At 44.2% G+C, this 20,556-nt stretch overlaps 1 pseudogene across 1 annotated transcript; it reads left to right on the top strand.

The window, feature by feature from the left end:
* Window positions 1-3,022: 3,022 nt before the first annotated feature.
* Window positions 3,023-9,192, top strand: LOC106992730 (C-X-C chemokine receptor type 2-like; annotated as a pseudogene). The gene is made up of 2 exons (XR_013402151.1): window positions 3,023-3,230; window positions 6,960-9,192. The product of XR_013402151.1 is annotated as a C-X-C chemokine receptor type 2-like (transcript).
* The last annotated feature ends 11,364 nt before the right edge of the window (window positions 9,193-20,556 follow it).

Below are 20,556 nucleotides of genomic sequence, written 5' to 3'. Positions count from 1 at the left end.
GAGTCCCCAGGCGTGGATGCTGGCTGGGTGCTGGGAGCCCATGGTGTTCAGCTGGCACAGAGAGAAGGCAGCTACTGCTTCAGGTAGAAGCTGCAGGAATGGGTGAGGGAGGACACCCTGAGTTGGGAGCTGGTGGTTGGCAGAGCCCAGGGCACCTGACACAGGTAAGCAGCCAGCCCAGGACAGTGCCAGTCCGCTTGGGAAGTGCTACAAGGTAGGTGGACCCAGGGGGAGGCAGGACCAGGACCAGGACCAGGTGAAGGGTCCTCCAGTTGGGTGGAGGGCTCCCCTGGGTCTCTTGTGCCCTTGGGAAGAGGGTGATATAGGACCTGACTCCTAGAAGGGCAAATAGCTTGGGTGAGGTTGGTTTAGGAGCCATCCAAGAGGGGCAGGCCTGGAGTGCTGGGGCAAGGTAGGGAAAGGGTTAATCTTCCTTGAGCTGGACCAAAGGGCAGCTCTGGCGGTGTCCCTTGATTTAGAGGGCTCTGGAGTTAGGAGGGTGGGGGGCCACTGGAACAAGAACTGCCCCAGGATGGTGGGGACAGCTGGCCTCTCACTCCTGCCTTCTCTGTGCTGGGTAAGTCTCGGAGACTAGCAAGTGGGGAGCTGACCTGGCAATGGGGACAGGTCTGAGCTGGGAGGCAGGTGTCTGTTCTGGAGGAGGTGTCTGCCAGGGAACCACTAGGCCTGGTATAGGTGTGGTGCTGGTTTCTCCCTGGGAGAGTAGGAGGAGGTGTTTGGGGTCACCAGGGATGGGTAACTCCTCTCTAGGTCCCTGTGACCTCAGGACTCACTGTTGGTGGGTCTTCTTTCTTCACCCCTGTCCCTGCCTCCCCACCTCCCACACAGTCACCTTTGACATGGGGCGGGTGCCTATTGGGCCAGGTGAGGTGGGCCAGGGACAGGGACAGGCAGTGGGGCTGAGATGGAGGGAGGAGCTGGGGCTTTGGAGGTGGATGATCAAGGGGAGAAGAAGGGGAGGGTGTGTGTGCCGCTGTGTGACAGTGGCAGGGACAGGGATGGGGATGAGTGTCTGTCTGCATCAGATGAGCTGGTTTCTGAGAGGCCTCTTGGGAGAGCCTGGAGCTCGCCTGTGACTCCCTCCCTCCTCTATCTGTGGGGATCAAGCTCCATCCCAGCTGCTGTGCCCCGACTCTGGCTCCAGTGGGGGTTGCTGCTGCTCGGGGCTCCCCGCTTCAGGGGCTTAGGGAAGAGCAGCCTGCACCCATCACCTGGGCTCTCACTAGAGGAGGGGTGACACCCTCGTTCTTGGGGTGGATAAACATCTCCTGGGTGCTGATCCCCTCAGGAGCCAGGGCTCAGTGGCTACCTAGACATCTGGGCTGCCTGCCAGGGCACTCCTAATGCCAGTCCTGCTACTTACATGCCCCCATTCCTCCTCCTGGCTCTCCTGGAGCCCTCTCATGTGTGCTGTGTATATATGGATTGGGAGGGCGGAAGGCAAAGCAAGGAGCCTGGGAGGTGGGGCAGCCGTCTGTGAGGTGGTGCCAGTGGCTGGGGTTAGAAATGTTATGAGCCAGGGAGAGGGCCGAGTGGGGCCACAACTAACTTGGGAGAAAGGATCGGATGCAGACGTGGCTTGCACATAGGTGATTAAGAACGGGAGGAAGTTGAAAATGACCCCTCTCATCTCACAGAGACGGTGACTGACAAGGCGGCCTCAGACATTTGTCTGTATTACTGTGTTGAAATATTTCATAAATACAGAAAGGTGTCCAAATTTCCCACTGACTGAACACACAGGTGTATCGGTATCCTCAGCTCTCAGAGTCTAGAAATTACCATTAAAGCAACAGTAATCAAGACAGTGTGGTATTTGTGAAAGAACAAGGAAACTGAAAATCTGTCACATTTTGAAAGACATTATGAAGACGTGACAATTCAATGTAATGTGAGATCCTGGATTGGGTTCTGGAACAGAAAACAGACACTTCAGAATATGGTGACATTTTCATAGGGCTCACAGTCCTCTGAATAGCATTGCAGCAATGCAAATTAGCTAGTGTGGACACACGTGGCACGTAATGTAAGACGTTACCTGTAGGGAGAGCTGGTGGAGGATATATGAGACCTGTACTGTCTCTACCGCCATTGAATCTCTTCTGTAAACACACAATTATTTTAAAATAAAAAGTCAAAATAAAAAAGAAGTGAGATTCCTGGCCTGCATTCACAAAATGAATTGGAAATAGCATAAAGCAGAGTGCTCTAGAAAAATTGACAGTTGGCCGGGTGCGGTGGCTCACACCTGTAATCCCAGCAGTTTGGGAGACTGAGGCGGGAGGATCACCTGAGGTCAGGAGTTCAAGACCAACATGGCAAAACCCCGTCTCTACTAAAAATACAAAAATTAGCTGGGTGTGGTGGCGAGTGCCTGTAATCCCAGCTACTGGGGAGGCTGAGGCAGGAGAATCCCTTGAACCTGGGAGGTGGAGGTTGCAGTGAGCTGAGATTGTATCACTGTGCTCCAGCCTGGGCTGGATTCCTTCTTAAAAAAAATTCCTTCTTAAAAAAAAAAAAAAGAGAAGAAAAGTTGACAGTTGTTATATTGTTACTGTTATTATCATCATCATTATTATCATCATCACCGTCTCAGCAACCATCCTTCCCCACCTAGCAGCACTTTGGACATTTCTCTGCACCTGTGTCTCTTCTATGGGGTCCTGGTCTTCTTAAGGCCCTGATGCCTCCCTGTCTCCTTCCCTATCCACTTTGTCCCCAAGCCTTCTGGCCCCACCTCTCCTGTCCCCAGGGAGGCTGCTAGGGCAGTGGCTGAAGGAGGGGCAGCTGCACTCCCTGGCGATCTCCTGCCCAGGTGTCTGCGCCCTGCCATGGCCTGGCCAGAGCCGGTTAGAGTGAAGCCAGCAGGGCACTGTAGGGGTTAAAGGAGGCCATGGCTGGTGGAGGGGGCCCACTCCTGGCTGTCTCCGGGAAGAAGGCGGTGCACTGCTGGCCCGCCCCTGGGCTGGTCTGGGAGGGAACCCCACTAGTAAAGCCCTCTGCTCAGTTGCTCCCAGCAGTGGCCCTGGGACAAACTCTGCTCCTTGCACCCCACTCCCTGCCTGGACACAGGCTCGCTCGCTGCCTTCTTCTGGGAAACCAGCTTCTTGCCAGCCACAGCCTCTGCTCGCATCACCAGCCACCACTCCTGTCCTGGGAATCCCTTGTCCCAGACACCCACCTCATTCAGTGGCTCCTCTACAGGAAAGGTGAGTGAGTGAGTGGGGCTGGCAGGCCCGGCAAGGTTAGGGTTCAAAGCACTGTCTCCATATCCACTCTAAAGCGTGGGCCCTGCTCCCTTGCCCTTGGGCATAGCCTGGCAGGAGTGCCCCCTCTGCCCTCCCCAGCCACAAGTCCTTATTCCTTCTTTACCACTCTGGGCAGAAATGGCCAGTCAAGGTGGTTAATGAACAGACTGTAGCTGCCTCCCCTCTGCGCCTCCCTCTCCTCCCATCCCTCCTCTCCTCTGATGCTGATGCCCCGCCTGCAGTGGGCCAGGGAGAGTACTGAGCGGGGCCACGACTAATTTTGGAGAAAGGACTCGACATGGAGATAGCTTGGGTGTGGGTGAGAAGGAGTGGGAGGACATTGAAAATGGCCCCTCTCATCTCATAAAGATGAGACGATTCTCCACCAGGCTGGAAAATCCATATGGAGCTGACCTCAGTGTCTGTCCCCCAACCCCCAATCCAGGACTTGCGCTAGGACTGCCTGCCCAGATGTTTTAGGCTGGCTGCTGTCTAGAAGAGGAAACTGGATTTGGGGTGATGAAGGGGGACTCGGAGAAGGCTGCTGTGCTCCCAGGCGGGGCTCCCTGCAGGGGAGGGGATGGGGTTAGGGGACAGGATAGGTGCTGGGTGGGGAGGAGCTGGAGGGGGAGGGCAGGGAGGCAGGCAGTTGTGGGATGGGAATAGGAGGAGGAGCTGGAAACTAGGGTGCCAGGGTCTTTGGGCACAGAGGCTTCTCTTCTGGAAGCCCCAGTTGCCCCTTCAGCATGGCAGCAGTGTGGAAGGTGTAAGAAGAGCACCCTCTCTTTCCCTCCTGAAGCTGCCTGGGGTGGGTAAAGATCATGGTGGCTCAGACTTGTCCTCAAGTTGCACCTGCCCCTGCCAGCTGGTGGCCACTCCTGTCTCCCCGACTCCAGCTCTCCCTGGACCTCAGCACTTGCTATAGTTGGGGCACCCCCTGCCTGACACCTCTGGCCCAGGGTTGTGGGAGGGAGTGAGGGAGGATGTGGATTGAGATGGAGAGGTGGGTGGGAGAGCCCTGAACGGGATCAGCGCTGGAGACCCAACTTGAGGTTGTCCTGGACTCTCCTGCCCATGGAGGGAAGGGAGTTGGAGAGGAGTGGGCTGGTCCAGGCTGGGGAGGGTCTCAGCCAGTCCGGCTGACCACCAGGGCTGGGAGCCAGCACTGTGATCAGAAGCTGAGGGTTCTTGGTGGTGGAGGAGGCAACCTGGGGCCCTCTGCTTCCAGGCGCCTGGCCTTGAGCCCTTCTGGCTCTGCTTCCCCATCCCTTATCCCATACTTCTTCATGCTTCACTTCCCGCAAAGCCCCAGTGCAGAATTTCCCAGGGAGGTGGCAGTGTCCAGGAAGTATAAGTACAGTGAAGCTGGTGACCAGGTGGAGCGGGGCTGGGGTGGGGTGCTTATGGGTTCATGGAAGATACTATTGTTTTGTGACCAACTTCTGGCCTCTGATGGGCTGTGGCTGAAGCCTTGGAGTTTGGGGACCCTCGGGCTCCTGTTTCTACCCAGATAGGAGCAGGAATCAATAGGGGTCAGAAAAGACTTTTGTTTGGTTGAAGGAAGAGGAGCCTCAGAGGTGGAAGCTCGGCTCAGGTGAAGGAAGAGCTTCCTAAGGACCTTGCCTTATGGGCTGATGTGTGACGTGGTGAGCTTATTTTGTCTGACACAGCACTTGCAGAGGCCCCACCTCCCTGCTAGTTTTGGGGAACCGGGAGCCTGATGCTCTGCCCTCACACTGTGCGCCTCCCTCACACCCATGACTCAGTGCCTACCAGGTCTGCCCCCGGCTGCTTACTGCAAAGGTTCTGAGGTTCTTCCTATTCCTCTTGGCTCACTCTGCCCCTTGCCTGCTGGTTAATCCCTGAGGGCTGGAGCATGCCACTATGAACATGAGCTTTTGTGTGGGCATAGCTTTCAATTCTCTTGGGTATATACCTAGGATGGGGTTTGCTGGTTCATATGGTAACTCTATGTTGAACTTTTTTGAGCAACTGCTAAACTGTGTTTCAAAGCAGCTGCACCATCTTACATTCCCACCTGCAATATGGGAGAGTTCTGACTTTTCCACTTCCTCACCCACATTGTTCTTGGGCATGTTTTTCTGAGTGTGCCCAGCCTGGTGAGTGTGAAGTGGGTCCTGGGACCTTTAACTTCCTGGTTTTTCTGTGACACTGGGTTCCATTTGGAGATAGGTTATGGAGTTGGACATGGTGGGTAGTAGGATAGTCATCTCTTACTCTAAGGCAATGGCTGGAGGGTGATCTATTTTGTGGTTCAGAAAAGAGCTGGATTGCTTTAGTTGACTTCTTTGAGAAACTGGGATAACATTTTTGAATGGCTTCAGCCCACCCTCTACACCCAGGCTTCCCCAGAGCAGGATCTCTGCTGCCCCTGTAGCAAAAGCAGAGCCAGCAGAGATGGACTGAATGAGAAGAACAGGGGAGTCAGGGCTGGATGGAGGCACACATGTGCAGGACAGGAAGGGGCCCCAGCAGGGCTGGAGAGCCACCAAGCAAGGGTAGTGCAGCCCCTGTCTTCTCTGCTTCCTGCCGCCCCTCCCTCTTATTGGGGTGCGAACTGACTGTGTCTGCTCATCCTGCATGGCGGCACATGGCTGCTCAGAGCTCCCCAAATAACCTGTTACGTTTCCACCCACAGGAATAATCAGGCAGCGCACTTGCTTATCATTTTTTATTTATTTTTATTTTGTGTCACTTTATTTTTTTGAGACGGAGTCTTGCTCTGTCGCCCAGGCTGGAGTGCAGCGGTGCTATCTCGGCTCACTGCAACCCTTGCCTCCTGGGTTCAAGCAGTTCTCCTGCCTCAGCCTCCCAGGTAGCTGGGACTACAGGCGAACGCCGCCATGCCCAGCTAATTTTTTTGTAGTTTAGTAGAAACTGGGTTTCACTGTATTGCCCAGGCTTTTCACGAACTCCTGAGCTCAGGCAATCCGCCTGCCTCGGGCTCCCAGAGTGCTGGGATTACAGATGTGAGCCACTGTGCCTGGCCGCTTATCATTTTTAGTATACTTTTCCAAACTACACACACATTCCCAGAGCAGGCCTCCTTTTACCCAAAAGAGAAACACTGGGCCTTACTAATTAACTGAAGACTGTTCTACTCGAGCCTTCCAAAACTCCAGGCTACTGTTCAAACCATTTTCCGGAACACTTCTTTCAAAACAACTTTCAGATGGATGCACAAAGAGATTCATCCCTCACCTTTATAGTCAAACCTTGATCTTTTTTGGGGGTACAACCCCATTGGAGTGGCTGCGTAGTCCCCTGATTAAGAACTGAGTGGCATCTCATGTTTCTGAACATTAAACCCAGCCTCGACAACTGAAGGTGCTCACCACTGAGGAATCTACGTAGGATTGAGTGTTCTGTAGTTACTATCCACAGGGAATGTTCTACAAAGTTTTGGGAGACTGTGATGTCACGGGAAATGCTAAGAATATGTGTCCAGCATGGAAGGGAACCAGTACGGAAGTCTTTTGATAAACTGTGGCATTTATCACTAACATTGTCTCAAAACTTTACACTACCTGCCATATACAAATTAGAGGTGAAAATTACTTCCATGTAATATACAAGCCAACACAAAGAATCCTATCCCAGGTTCTTGGGTGGATGGGCAATAATCTGGGTAGAGTTTATTGTGCAATAATCCTCCTCTCTCTTCTATAGGCCAGAAAATAAGTTTACCTCAAAAATGGAAAATTTTAGCTGGGAAAATTACCTGTGGGAAGACATCTTCAGTGGAGATTTTAGTAATTACAGTTACAGCCTTGACCTGCCCCCTTTTCTACTAGATTCTGCTCCATGTTGGTCAGAATCCCTAGAAATCAATTATGTTTTGATCATCATCTATGCCCTGATGTTTCTACTGAATCTGATGTGAAACTCCCTGCTGATGCTGGTTATCTTATTCAGTTGAGTCAGCCACTCTGTCGCTGATGTCTACCTGCTGAACCTGGCCTTGGTCGACCTGTTCTTTTTCCTGACATTGCCCATCTCAGCTGCCTCCAAGATGAATGGCTGGATTTTTGGCACAATCTGTGCCAGGTGGTCTAGCTCCTGAAGGAAGTCAGCTTCTACAGTGGTATTCTACTACTGGCCTGCCGCAGCATGGACTGTTACCTGGCCATTATCCATGCCCCCCACACACTGACCCAGCGGCATCACTTGGTCAAGTTCATATGTCTGGATATGTGGACCCTGTTCCTGTTAGTGGCCCTACCCATCTCACTTTTCCGAAGGAGCACCCTACGTTAGCCCAGTCTGCTATGAGGACATGGGCAACAATACAGCAAACTGGCAGATGCTGTTACGGATCCTGTCCCAGACCTTTGGCTTCATTGTGCCACTACTGGTCATGCTGTTCTGCTATGGATTCACCCTGCGCATGCTGTTTAAGGCTCACATGGGGCAGAAGCACTGGGCCATGCAGGTCATCTTTGCTGTTGTCCTCATCTTCCTGCTCCGCTGGCTGCCCTACAACCTGGTCCTGCTGGCAGACACCCTCATGAGAACCCAGATGATCAAGGAGAGCTGTCAGCGCCGCAACGACATCGACCAGGCCCTGGATGCCACCGAGATTCTGGGCATCCTTCACAGCTGCCTCAACCCCCTCATCTACGCCTTCATTGGCCAGAAGTTTCGCCATGGACTCCTCAAGATTCTAGCCACACATGGCTTGATCAGCAAGGACTCCCTGCCCAAAGACAGCAGGCCTTCCTTTGTTGGCTCTTCTTCAGGACACACTTCCACTACTCTCTGAGACATCCTGCCTAAGTGCAGCCCCGTGGGGTTCCTCCCTTCTTTTCACAGTCACATTCCAAGCCTCATGTCCACTGGTTCTTCTTGGTCTCAGTGTCCGTGCAGCCCCCATTGTGGTCACAGGAAGCAGAGGAGGCCACATTCTTACTAGTTTCTCTTTCGTGGTTTAAAAAGCCTGCCCTGGTGCCTCACCCCTTGCCATAATTACTACGTCACTTGCTGGAGCTCTGTCCATCCCGCCCCTGAGCCCGTGGCACTCTGTGTTCTAAGAAGTGAAAATCTACACTCCAGTGAGACAGCTCTGCGTACTCATTAGGATGGCTAGTATCAGAAGAAACAAAATAATAAAATAGAAAGTGTCCACAAAGATGTAGAGAAAGTGGAATTCTTGAGCATCGTGAGTGGGAATGTAAAATGGTGTGGCCACTGCGGAAGACAGTATGGCAGCTTTCCTCAAAACATCGGACATAGAATTATCACATGATCCCCCAATTCCACTTCTAGGAATTGACCCACAAGGATTGAAAGCAGGGACTTGAACCCATATTTGTCCACCAATGTTCATAGCAGCTTATTAGCTTATCCACAAGACCCAAAAGGCAAAAACAACCCAAATGTTCATCAATGAATGAATGAATGGCTAAACAAAATGTGATATGTACGTAACGAAGTATCCTTCAGCCTGAAAGAGGAATGAAGTACTCATACATGTTACAACATGGACGAACCTTGAAAATGTTATGCTAAGTGAAATAAGCCAGACATAAACAGCTAAATAGTTTATGATTCCACTTACATGAGGTACTGAGAGCGAACAAATTCACAGAGACAGAAAGCAGAACAGTGATTACCAGGGACTGAGGGGAGGGGAGCGTGGGCAGTGACGGTTTAGTGGGCACAGAGTTTATGTTTGGGATGTTGAAAAAGTTGTAAAGATGAACAGTAGTGATAGTTGTACAAAAATGTCTGAGTACTTAATGCCACTGAACTGTACACTTAAAAGTCTAAAATGATAAAATTTTATGTATATTTTACCTCAGTTAAAAAGAAAATACCTTGGTCCTCAAAGGTATGTTTGCCAAAGAAACAAGGCTGGAATTTCTTGCTAAATGAGATCATTAAATGTCTTTCATTGCTTAAACCACTTTTGTGTGTTTATTTTGTTTCTTCCAACCAAAAGCTTCCAAACTGCTACAGAGAAGTGGGGCAAGAGTGAGCAGAGGTCTTGGGTGAGAGTCTTTACAAGAAGTAAATTTCTTTGTTGTTTGTTGTGTCGTAGAGAGAAGGATGGAATAGAGATGGAGTCCAGTCTTGCCATTCCCTTGCCCACAACCCAAGCTTCCTGCTGTAGACCACGCATCATGGAAAGAAATGTGTTCTGGGATGCTTTAGGGCGTCTCATGTCCTTGGTTGAAGCAGTAGTCAGGAGTGTCAGGGATCGGACTTAGAGTTAGAAGGTGCAGAGGGTTGAGTAAGTTCACCAAATCCCCCTGATCAGGTAGCAGGAAGGCAGAGAGCTCTCCCAGCTCAGCCAGCAGCACCTGCTGTGAGTGTCCCTCCCTCTCTCTCTTTCCCACCCAAACACACACCCATAAAGGTGTCTGGCACCTTGCGCTGACCTTCCTGAGCTGAAGCGGAATGAAACTGCTGCTCCATTTCCCCGTTCCAGATCTCACATACAGGGTCCCTTCTGGCCCCCCACTGATCTGGAAATGGGAAAGGCAGAGAATTTGGGGGAATCACAGTTTTATCATATCATGCTGACTCAGTACTAATCCTCCACACAAACTTATGTGGAAACTCTAAGGAAAAAGAATGGTTCCCACAAAGGTTCAGGTGATGTTTATTAAAGGGTCAGGGAAGGCAGAAGCACACTGGGGCTTTTGAAGGCCCTGATAGTGTCCTCTTTCTTTACCCACATGATAGATGCTTGGGCTTTAGTGTATTATTATTCCTTAGGCTATAAATGTAAGTTTTTCTTAACTTGTAGTATGTATACTATTCACAATGGAAATGTTTTAAAATGTTAAAATAAAGGAAAAGCTAAGGAGAAAGTGATTGAAGAGCACAGGGACAACTCGGGTAATTTTGAGGACCCACTGCACAGAGTGGAGTGCAGGCTTTTGCATCCTGCAATTTTGGAGTGAGAATTCACCAGATTAGAAGAAGATACTTTCATGCATTGCTGGTAGTAGATAAATAGGTACAAGCTTTAGAGAAAGCAATTTGATGACATCTCTTTTAATGCACACAATCTCTGATTCAGGAATTATACTACTACAAACCTATCCTACAGAAATACCCGCTTAATTGGACAAATGTGTACAGAACATTCATTGCACCCTTATTTACAAAAATCAGAGATTAGAAGAAACTCAAATGTTCATCAATAGGGAATTGATTAGTTACACTCTCAAGGTGCAGCTACACCAGGGAATATTGTGAATGCAATAGTTTGAAATCAAAGCTAAAAACATTATTCTGGCAGGCATCAGCAATCGAAGTGTGGGGCTAACATTGTCCTGTTCAGAGAACTGGCTTTCCAAAGATTAGACAGGCAATAAAACAGAGCTTACAGAGCAGAATACACAAAACAACCAGCAACAATATAATAAATCTAATTTGTACAATGGTTTTGAACAAAAACCCCAAGCCTCAAGGCAACCAACTAGACAAATCAAATTGAGACCTGTTGCAGTCATTGTGTAGCATTCCGTGACTGGGCTGAATTAAAGCAGAGAGTGCCAACTCTAGAAAAGGGACAATTTGAACAAAAATTTCTACTAAAATATTGCCAAAGATACTTGCTAGGTGGACTGAAGAATTTTTTTAGGTCAGATTCTGTCAAATTACCCATAGCAGTATCTAATTTGTGAAATTTTAATTATAGCATTATCCTGTGAAGTGGAAAAGGTAGTCAATGAGAGGGGTAGGAGTTGTACTACCTATGGAGTTATATTTTGACGGTCTTGGGAAAAGCTGCCTATAGCATGAAGTTGCCAGTTTTGTAGTTCAAATATCTGATGATGGCATTGGGGCGGGGATGGTTGGTGAACTCTCCGTGTGGACCCATACATCAGGCATGAGTCTTGTTCCTTGAAATGTATGTTAAGTTGTTTAGTTTTAGTTTAGGGCTTTAGGAAAGAGTAATTTCCTGCTTAGTAATTCCACTGGGGAAAATTGGATTGGAGGAACTCAGAAGAATTTAGGATACAGTCTCTTCTACAGTCAGATAATAAAAAATCAAAAACAAGGTACTGGACTACAATACAAAAGCAGTAACGAGTGTATTCTAGACATCCCAATTTTTACTGAAGATAATCAGAGTAACACCAAATTTAGTTTTATCAGGTTGGGCCTGATTATTTATATAAGTGTAGTAAAAACAGTGATTGAATCTTAGATTGTATTTTTTTTTTTTTTTGTGACAGTGTCTCAACTTGTTGCCCAGGCTGGAGTGCAGTGGCACGATCTCGGCTCACTGCAGCCTCCACTTCCTGGGCTCAAGTAATTCTCCAGTGTCAGCCTCCCATGTAGCTGGGACTACACGTGCCTGCCATGACACCTGGCTAATTTTTGTATTTTTAGTAGAGATGGGGTTTCATCATGTTGCCCAGGCTGGTCTAGAACTCCTGAGTTCAGGTGATCTGCCTGCCTCAGCCTCCCAAAGTGCTGGGAATACAGGCAAGAGCCAATGTGCCTGGCCTTGTATCTTATTATTATCATTTTTTTAATTTTGAGACTAGGAAGTCACATTAAGGCAGGCTTCTGATTTTATCTGCAGTACCCGGAAATAAGTTAAAACATGATAACTTAGTCTAACCCTGATAATATAATTAACATTTTTAATTGCATCTTGTTATAAAGGAAACAGAATTTTATTGAACTTATGTGAATAACTATATTGTCATAAAATAAAAAGTTCTCACAAATAATTTCCAAATTTTAGAAGGATCAAGTAGGAAGAATAAGTAAATGTTTTCACCTTTGTTCATGAAAATTTGCCTCACCAAATTGTTGTTAAACTACAGATAGCTTAAGAGAGAAACTTTTCTTAAATCTGGAAAACAAGACATTTAAGTAAAGAATCAACAATATTTCAAATGATATAAAAATCATAATTTGTATCAGTTACTCAATTTCATGTTATCAATTTTTATTCTGCTTGATTTTGATTAACAGTTTTATGAAACTATCAGTTTTCTCATTAGAGTTTTAGAAATGTTATTTATTTAGTCCATGATCTCTTTTTTTTTATTATTATTGTACTTTAAGTTCTAGGGTACATGTGCACAACGTGCAGGTTTGTTACATATGTATACATGTGCCATGTTGGTGTGCTGCACCCATTAACTCGTCATTTTCATTAGGTATATCTCCTATTGCTGTCCCTTCCCCCTCCCCCCTCCCCACAATAGGCTCCGGTGTGTGATGTTCCCCTTTCTGTGTCCAAGTGGTCTCCTTGTTCAATTCCCACCTATGAGTGAGAATATGCAGTGTTTGGTTTTCTGTTCTTGCGATAATTTGCTGAGAATGATGGTTTCCAGCTGCATCCATGTCCCTACAAAGGACACAAACTCATCCTTTTTAATGGCTGCATAGTATTCCACGGTGTATATGTGCCACATTTTCTTAATCCAGTCTGTCACTGATGGACATTTGGGTTGATTCCAAGTCTTTGCTATTGAGAATAGTGCCGCAATCAACATACGTGTGCATGTGTCTTTATAGCAGCATGATTTATAATCCTTTGGATATATACCCAGTAATGGGATGGCTGGATCAAATGGTATTTCTAGTTCTAGATCCTTGAGGAATCGCCCCACTGTTTTCCACAATAGATGAACTAGTTTACAGTCCCACCAACAGTGTAAAAGTGTTCCTATTTCTCCACATCCTCTCCAGCACCTGTTGTTTCCTGATTTTTTAATGATTGCCATTCTAACTGGTGTGAGGTGGCATCTCGTTGTGGTTTTGATTTGCAATTCTCTGATGGCCAGTGATGATGAGCATTTTTTCATGTGTGTGTTGGTTGTATGAATGTCTTCTTTTGAGAAGTGTCTGTTCATATCCTTTGCCCACTTTTTGATGGTGTTGTTTGTTTTTTGTTGTAAATTTGTTTGAGTTCTTTGTAGGTTCTGGATATTAGACCTTCGTCAGACGAGTAGATTGCAAAAATTTTCTCCCATTCTGTAGGCTGCCTGTTCACTCTGATGGTAGTTTCTTTTGCTGTGCAGAAGCTCTTTAGTTTAATTAGATCCCATTTGTCAATTTTGGCTTTTGTTGCCGTTGCTTTTGGTGTTTTAGACATGAAGTCCTTGCCCATGCCTGTGACCTGAATGGTATTACCTAGGTTTTCTTCTAGGATTTTTATGGTTTTAGGTCTAACATTTAAGTCTCCAATCCATCTTGAATTAATTTTCATGTAAGGATCCAGTTTCAGCTTTCTACTTATGGCTAACCAATTTTCCCAGCACCGATTATTAAATAGGGAATCCTTTCCCCATTTCTTGTTTCTCTCAGGTTTGTCAAAGATCAGATGGCTGTAGATGTGTGGTCTTATTTCTGAGGTCTCTGTTCTGTTCCATTGGTCTATATCTCTGTTTTGGTACTAGTACCATGCTGTTTTGGTTACTGTAGCCTCATAGCATAGTTTGAAGTCAGGTAGCGTGATGCCTCCAGCTTTGTTCTTTTGGCTTAGGATTGTCTTGGCAATGCGGGTTCTCTTTTGGTTCCATACGAACTTTAAAGTAGTTTTTTCCAATTCTGTGAAGAAAGTCATTGGTAGCTTAATGGGGATGGCGTTGAATCTATAAATTACCTTGGGCAGTATGGCCATTTTCACGATAGTGATTCTTCCTATCCATGAGCATGGAATGTTCTTCGATTTGTTTGTGTCCTCTTTTATTTCACTGAGCAGTGGTTTGTAGTTCTCGTTGAAGAGGTCTTTGACATCCCTTGTAAGTTGGATTCCTAGGTATTTTATTCTCTTTGAAGCTATTGTGAATGGAAGTTCATTCATGATTTGGCTCTCTGTTTGTCTGTTACTGGTGTATAAGAATGCTTGTGATTTTTGCACATTGATTTTGTATCCTGAGACTTTGCTGAAGTTGCTTATCAGCTTAAGGAGATTTTGGGCTGAGACAATGGGGTTTTCTAAATATACAATCATGTCATCTGCAAACAGGGACAATTTGACTTCTTCTTTTCCTAACTGAATACCCTTGATCTTTCTCTTGCCTGATTGCCCTAGCTAGAACTTCCAACACTATGTTGAATAGGAGTGGTGAGAGAGGGCATCCCTGTCTTGTGCCAGTTTTCAAAGGGAATGCTTCCAGTTTTTGCCCATTCAGTATGATATTGGCTGTGGGTTTGTCATAAATAGCTCTTATTATTTTGAGATACATTCCATCAATACCAAATTTATGGAGAGTTTTTAGCATGAAGGGCTGTTGAATTTTGTCAAAGGCCTTTTCTGCATCTGTTGAGATAATCATGGGGTTTTTGTCTTTGGTTCTGTTTATATGCTGGATTACGTTTATTGATTTGCATATGTTGAACCAGCCTTGCATCTCAGGAATGAAGCCCACCTGATCATGGTGGATAAGCTTTTTGATGTGCTGCTGGATTTGGTTTGCCAGTATTTTACTGATGATTTTTGCATCGATGTTCATCAAGGAGATTGGTCTAAAATTCTTTTTTTGTTGTGCCTCTGCCAGGCTTTGGTATCAGGATGGTATTGGCCTCATAAAATGAGTTACAGAGGATTCCCTCGTTTTCTATCGATTGGAATAGTTTCAGAAGGAATGGTACCAGCTCCTCCTTGTACCTCTGGTAGAATTCGGCTGTGAATCCGTCTGGTCCTGGACTTTCTTTGGTTGGTAGAGTATTAATTATTGCCTCAATTTCAGAGCCTGCTATTGGTCTATTCAGGGATTCAGTTTCTTCCTGGTTTAGTCTTGGGAGAGTGTAAGTGTCCAGGAAATTATCCATTTCTTCTAGGTTTTCTAGTTTATTTGCGTAGAGGTGTTTATAGTATTCTCTGATGGTAGTTTGTATTTCTGTGGGGTCTGTGGTGATATCCTCTTTATCATTTTTTATTTCATCTATTTGATTCTTCTCTCTTTTCTTCTTTATTAGTCTTGCTAGTGGTCTATCAATTTTGTTGATCTTTTCAAAAAACAGCTCCTGGATTCATTGATTTTTTGGAGGGTTTTTTGTGTCTCTATCTCCTTCAGTTCTGCTCTGATCTTAGTTATTTCTTGCCTTCTGATAGCTTTTGAATGTGTTTGCTCTTGCTTCTCTAGTTCTTTTAATTGTGATGTTAGGGTGTCAATTTTAGATCTTTCCTGCTTTCTGTTGTGGGCACTTAGTGCTATAAATTTCCCTCTACACACTGCTTTAAATGTGTCCCAGAGATTCTGGTATGTTGTATCTTTGTTCTCATTGGTTTCAAAGAACATCTTTATTTCTGCCTTCATTTTGTTATGTACCCAGTAGTCATTCAGGAGCAGGTTATTCAGGTTATTGTTGTTGAGCGGTTTTGATTGAGTTTCTTAGTCCTGAGTTCTAGTTTGATAGCACTGTGGTCTGAGAGACAGTTTGTTATAACTTCTGTTCTTTTACATTTGCTGAGGAGTGCTTTACTTCCAACTATGTGGTCAATTTTGGAATAAGTGCTATGTGGTGCTGAGAAGAATGTATATTCTGTTGATTTGGAGTGGAGAGTTCTGTAGATGTCTATTAGGTCCGCTTGGTGCAGAGTTGAGTTCAATTCCTGGATATCCTTGTTAACTTTCTGTCTCGTTGATCTAATTTTGACAGTGGGGTGTTAAAGTATCCCATTATTATTGTATGGGAGTCTAAGTCTCTTTGTAAGTCTCTAAGGACTTGCTTTATGAATCTGGGTGCTCCTGTATTGGGTGCATATATATTTAGGATAGTTAGCTCTTCCTGATGAATTGATTCCTTTACCATTATGTAATGGCCTTCTTTGTCTCTTTTGATCTTTGATAGTTTAAAGTCTGTTTTATCAGAGACTAGGATTGCAACCCCTGCTTTTTTTTTGTTTTCTGTTTGCTTGGTAGATCTTCCTCCAACCCTTTATTTTGAGCCTATGTGTGTCTCTGCATGTGAGATGAGTCTCCTGAATACAGCAAACTGATGGGTCTTGACTCTTTATCCAATTTGCCAGTCTGTGTCTTTTAATTGGACCACTTAGTCCATTTACATTTAAGGTTAATATTATGTGTGAACATGATTATGTGTGAACTTGATCCTGTCATTATGATATTAGCTGGTTATTTCGCTCGTTAGTTGATGCGGTTTCTTCCTAGCATCAATGGACTTTACATTTTGGCATGTTTTTGCAATGGCTGGTACTGGTTGTTCCTTTCCATGTTTAGTGCTTCCTTCAGGATCTCTTGTAGGGCAGGCCTGGTGGTGACAAAATCTCTCAGCATTGGTTTGTCTGTAAAGGATTTTATTTCTCCTTCACTTATGAAACTTATTTGGGTGGATATGAAATTCTGGGTTGAAAATTCTTTTCTTTAAGAATGTTGAATATTGGCCCCCACTCTCTTCTGGCTTGTAGAGTTTCTGCCGAGAGATCTGCTGTTAGTCTGATGGGTTTCCCTTTGTGGGTAACCCGACCTTTCTCTCTGGCTGCCCTTAACATTTTTTCCTTCATTTCAACTTTGGTGACTCTGACAATTGTGTGTCTTGGAGTTGCTCTTCTTGAGGAGTATTTTTGTGGGGTTCTCTGTATTTCCTGAATTTGAATGTTGGCCTGCCTTACTAGGTTGGGGAAGTTCTCCTGGATGATATCCTGCAGAGTGTTTTCCAACTTGGTTCCATTTTCCCTGTCAGTTTCAGGCACACCAATCAGACATCGACTTGGTCTTTTCACATAATCCCATATTTCTTGGAGGCTTTGTTCATTTCTTTTTACTCTTTTTTCTCTAAACTTCTCTTCTTGCTTCACTTTTTTTTTTTTTTTTTTTTTTTTTTTTGGAGACAGAGTCTCACTCTGTTGCCCAGGCTGGAGGGCAGTTGTGTGATCTTGGCTCACTGCAACCTCCACTTCCCAGGTTCAAGCAATTCTCGTGCTTCAGCCTCCTGAGTAGCTGGGATTACAGGCACACGCCACCATAACTGGCTAATTTTTGTATTTTCAGTAGAGCTTGGGTTTTGCTGTGTTGGCCAGGCTGGTCTCGAGCACGTGACCTCAAGTGATCTTTCCGCCTTGACCTCCCAAACTGTTGGAACTACAGACATGAGCCATCACGCTTTACCCTAGTCCATTGATCTTAAAGTAATTAAAAACCTGCATTTAAGAGTACTTTTAAGAGTCTTATGAATCTGATTGCAGATGCCTTTAGAGAAGAATCAACACAGTAGATGATAAAAACTTAGAATAGCCATGCTTAAAATCTGATGTAAGTTCAACTTTTGAAAAGGAATTCTGTCATTTGTATTGCAAACACCATTTTAAGACAAAAATGAGAATCATGACTGACAGCATAGCACCAGGACCATCAGACTTTTATAAATTTCATATAATCTTTAGAAGATGAAGATTTCTGTCAGTAACATCCTTGTGAATATAACTTAAAATATGTTTATGCCATGTGCAGTGTCTCAGGCTTGTCATTCCAGCACTTTGGGAGGCCTAGGCAGGTGGGTTGCTTGAGCTCAGGAGTTGGAGACCAGCCTGGGCAATGTGGCAAAACCCAGTCTGTACAAAAAATTACAAAAATTAGCCGGGTGTGGTGGTGCACACCTGTAGTCTGAGCTATTCGGGAGGCTGAGGTAGCAGGATTGCTTGAGCCTGGGAGGTTGAGGCTTCAGTGAGCCATGTTCATGGCACAGAACTCCAGCCTGGGTGACAAAGTGAGACCCTGTCTCAAAAAAAAAAAAAAGAAGAAGAAGAGGTTTAATATCATTTTGTTATTTGACAGTGCTTTTCATACAATTAAACATATTAAATAAACCTCATGAGAGATACATCCTTTGAGACTTTCTAGGGGCCCAACTAGAAAATCCCAAGGTCAATGTTAGGTTAAAAAGACTTAAATTAGAATTCTATTTTAGGGAAGTTTGTCAAAGATGTTAAAAAGGCTTAAAACATTTAATTGAAATAGAATCATGAGCCAGGCACTGCATCTTGCACCTGTTATCCCAGCTACCTAGGAGGCTGAGGTAGGAGGATTCCTTGAGCTCAGTAGTTTAAGGCTGCACTGAGCTATGATCATGCCATTGCACTTGAGCCTGGGTGACAGGGTGAGCCTTACGTTTATGAAATAATTATAACAACAATAATAAGTGGAATCAAATGTCATTTTGAAATAACAGTCATTTATTGAATCAGAAGGATAATAAAAATACTTTAAAAGTAAATATAAAATATTACATAGCTGAGAGAAAATAAAAACCTTATACTTGTGTTAGGGATGGCTTTCAAAACACCTAATATTAGTTTATTAATATTAATAAACTAATAGGTTCCCCAAACCTTAATAACAACAGCACAAAGCACAAGAAGTTATCTTTTTTTTTTTTTTTTTTTAAAGAAAGATAGGGGTCTTGCTATGATGCCTAGGCTGGCCTTGAACTCCTGGACTCAAGCAACTCTTCTGCCTCAGCCTCCTGAGTAGCTGGAACTACAGGTGCTCAATACTCTGTCTGGCAAAAAACTACCTTAAAACTTGAAATCTCTATTTCTTAGGCAGATTACTTAAAAGGTAAAGAAAAGCCTCCTGCAGTATAACAGCTTGTCTTTATGGGAAGCCTATTTGGATAACCTGGAAGGCAAACCTCATACGAAGCTAATTAGACACAAGAAGATTATGTCCCAGGTTAGGAATGTATACCATATTATAGGAGAAAAAGGTAAACAAGAAAACCAATACCTTAGGCAATGGAATGCATGGCTTTTAGAAAAAGTAAAAGCATATGAAATTGTCTGGTTACATAGAACAATTTAGACACATCAGGAAGAGCTGAGTACAGAGTCAACTTACACTGGAGGACACGTTGTCCTTCTAGGCCTTTAAGACAAACTTTCTGGGTCAGGCCGCAAGAGCAGAGTCTGAAATAAAAAAAGAAAAAGCTGCAGGAACTGACAAATGTTGAAGGGGACAGTCACCACTTTAGTAAAGCAAAAAGATGTACCTTTTGAAGGAAGAAGAGCAGAAGGCAGTGACGCATGACCTGTGAGTCACATGTAGTGAGATGTGAAAAAAGCTGAACCCCTGAGACATAAGTCTGAAAAGCTTTAGGAGGAAAACTCTACCTTGAGAAAGGAAATTATCATTTTGAATGAGGAAGATAGCACTTCTAAGTTGAAATTATGTAGAACATTTAAAATAGAAAAAAGGTGTAATTTAGAAGATGATTGAAAATTCAACAGAATTCAGAATTAAACCCCTGTAATGTTTTTTTTTGTTTGTTTGTTTTACTAGGAGCAGATCAACATTTTAAGAAAAGCTTTCTGTTTCAAACATAGAAGATCAGTCTCCAGCCCTGTGCCATCGTACCCCTGATGTCAGTGTTTAATTTTTAGAAAACTTAGAAACATTTTTTTGAATCCAGGCAATGTAATCACACACAAAACTCCCTTCACAAAACCATCCTTCATAAACCCTCCCTAACTTGCTTAGGTCTTTCATTATTTTCTTAAGGTCTCATCACTGCCCTACACTTTTCTGTTTTTTTTTTTTTTTTTTTAATATTGGAACAGTCAGTCATTTTATCTTAGGACAAGAACGTTCTCTTTTTCCCATTATTATTGAAACCACATATTTTTTCTCTTGCAAAAATTAGCTTTCGTATATTTTGTACACATAATTAAATATATTGATTAGGACTTTAATTTTAGAAACCTTAATTTTTAGTAAAAACTCAGGAATAAGTACTTTTTTGGACTGTTATATATAAACATCCCCTGAATGTACGTTTTATAATACTTAAAAACATATTTTTACAGAACAATTTCTAATGTGGTATAGGACATTTTCTTAACAGACCCAAATATCTTTTGTGTTTTTATAATATTTCAGAAGTCAAAAATAAATAAGCTTGAAGTTATGTTTAACAATTAATGTTTCAGCATTTTATCTTATTTAGAAATGGCTCAGGACTGTGATCCCAGCACTTTGGGAGGCTGAGGCGGGAGGATTGCTTGGGCCTAGCAGTCTGGGACCAGTCTGGGCAATATCATAAGACTTCATCTCCACAAAAATTTATTTAAAAAATGAAAAGAAATTACTTAGATATTTTATAAATATCTGTCATTTACTTTAACGTAACTTCAAAATTTTAAATTACATGAAAAGTTTGTGTATAACTGTTTATTCCATTCATATATACCTTGTTTTTTATTTACAATAATTTTACCTAGATTACTCTTGAAAACTGAGATATTAGAGCAGGTCGTTATTTCAAGTATTTTTCCTGTCAAAGAAAATCACTAAAGGTTAAATTGTGTTTGATATACAGAAAACAA

The sequence above is a fragment of the Macaca mulatta genome, chromosome 12, assembly GCF_049350105.2.
Source record: "Macaca mulatta isolate MMU2019108-1 chromosome 12, T2T-MMU8v2.0, whole genome shotgun sequence".
NCBI lineage: Eukaryota > Metazoa > Chordata > Mammalia > Primates > Cercopithecidae > Macaca > Macaca mulatta.
This window is presented reverse-complemented; position numbering and strand designations above follow the sequence as displayed.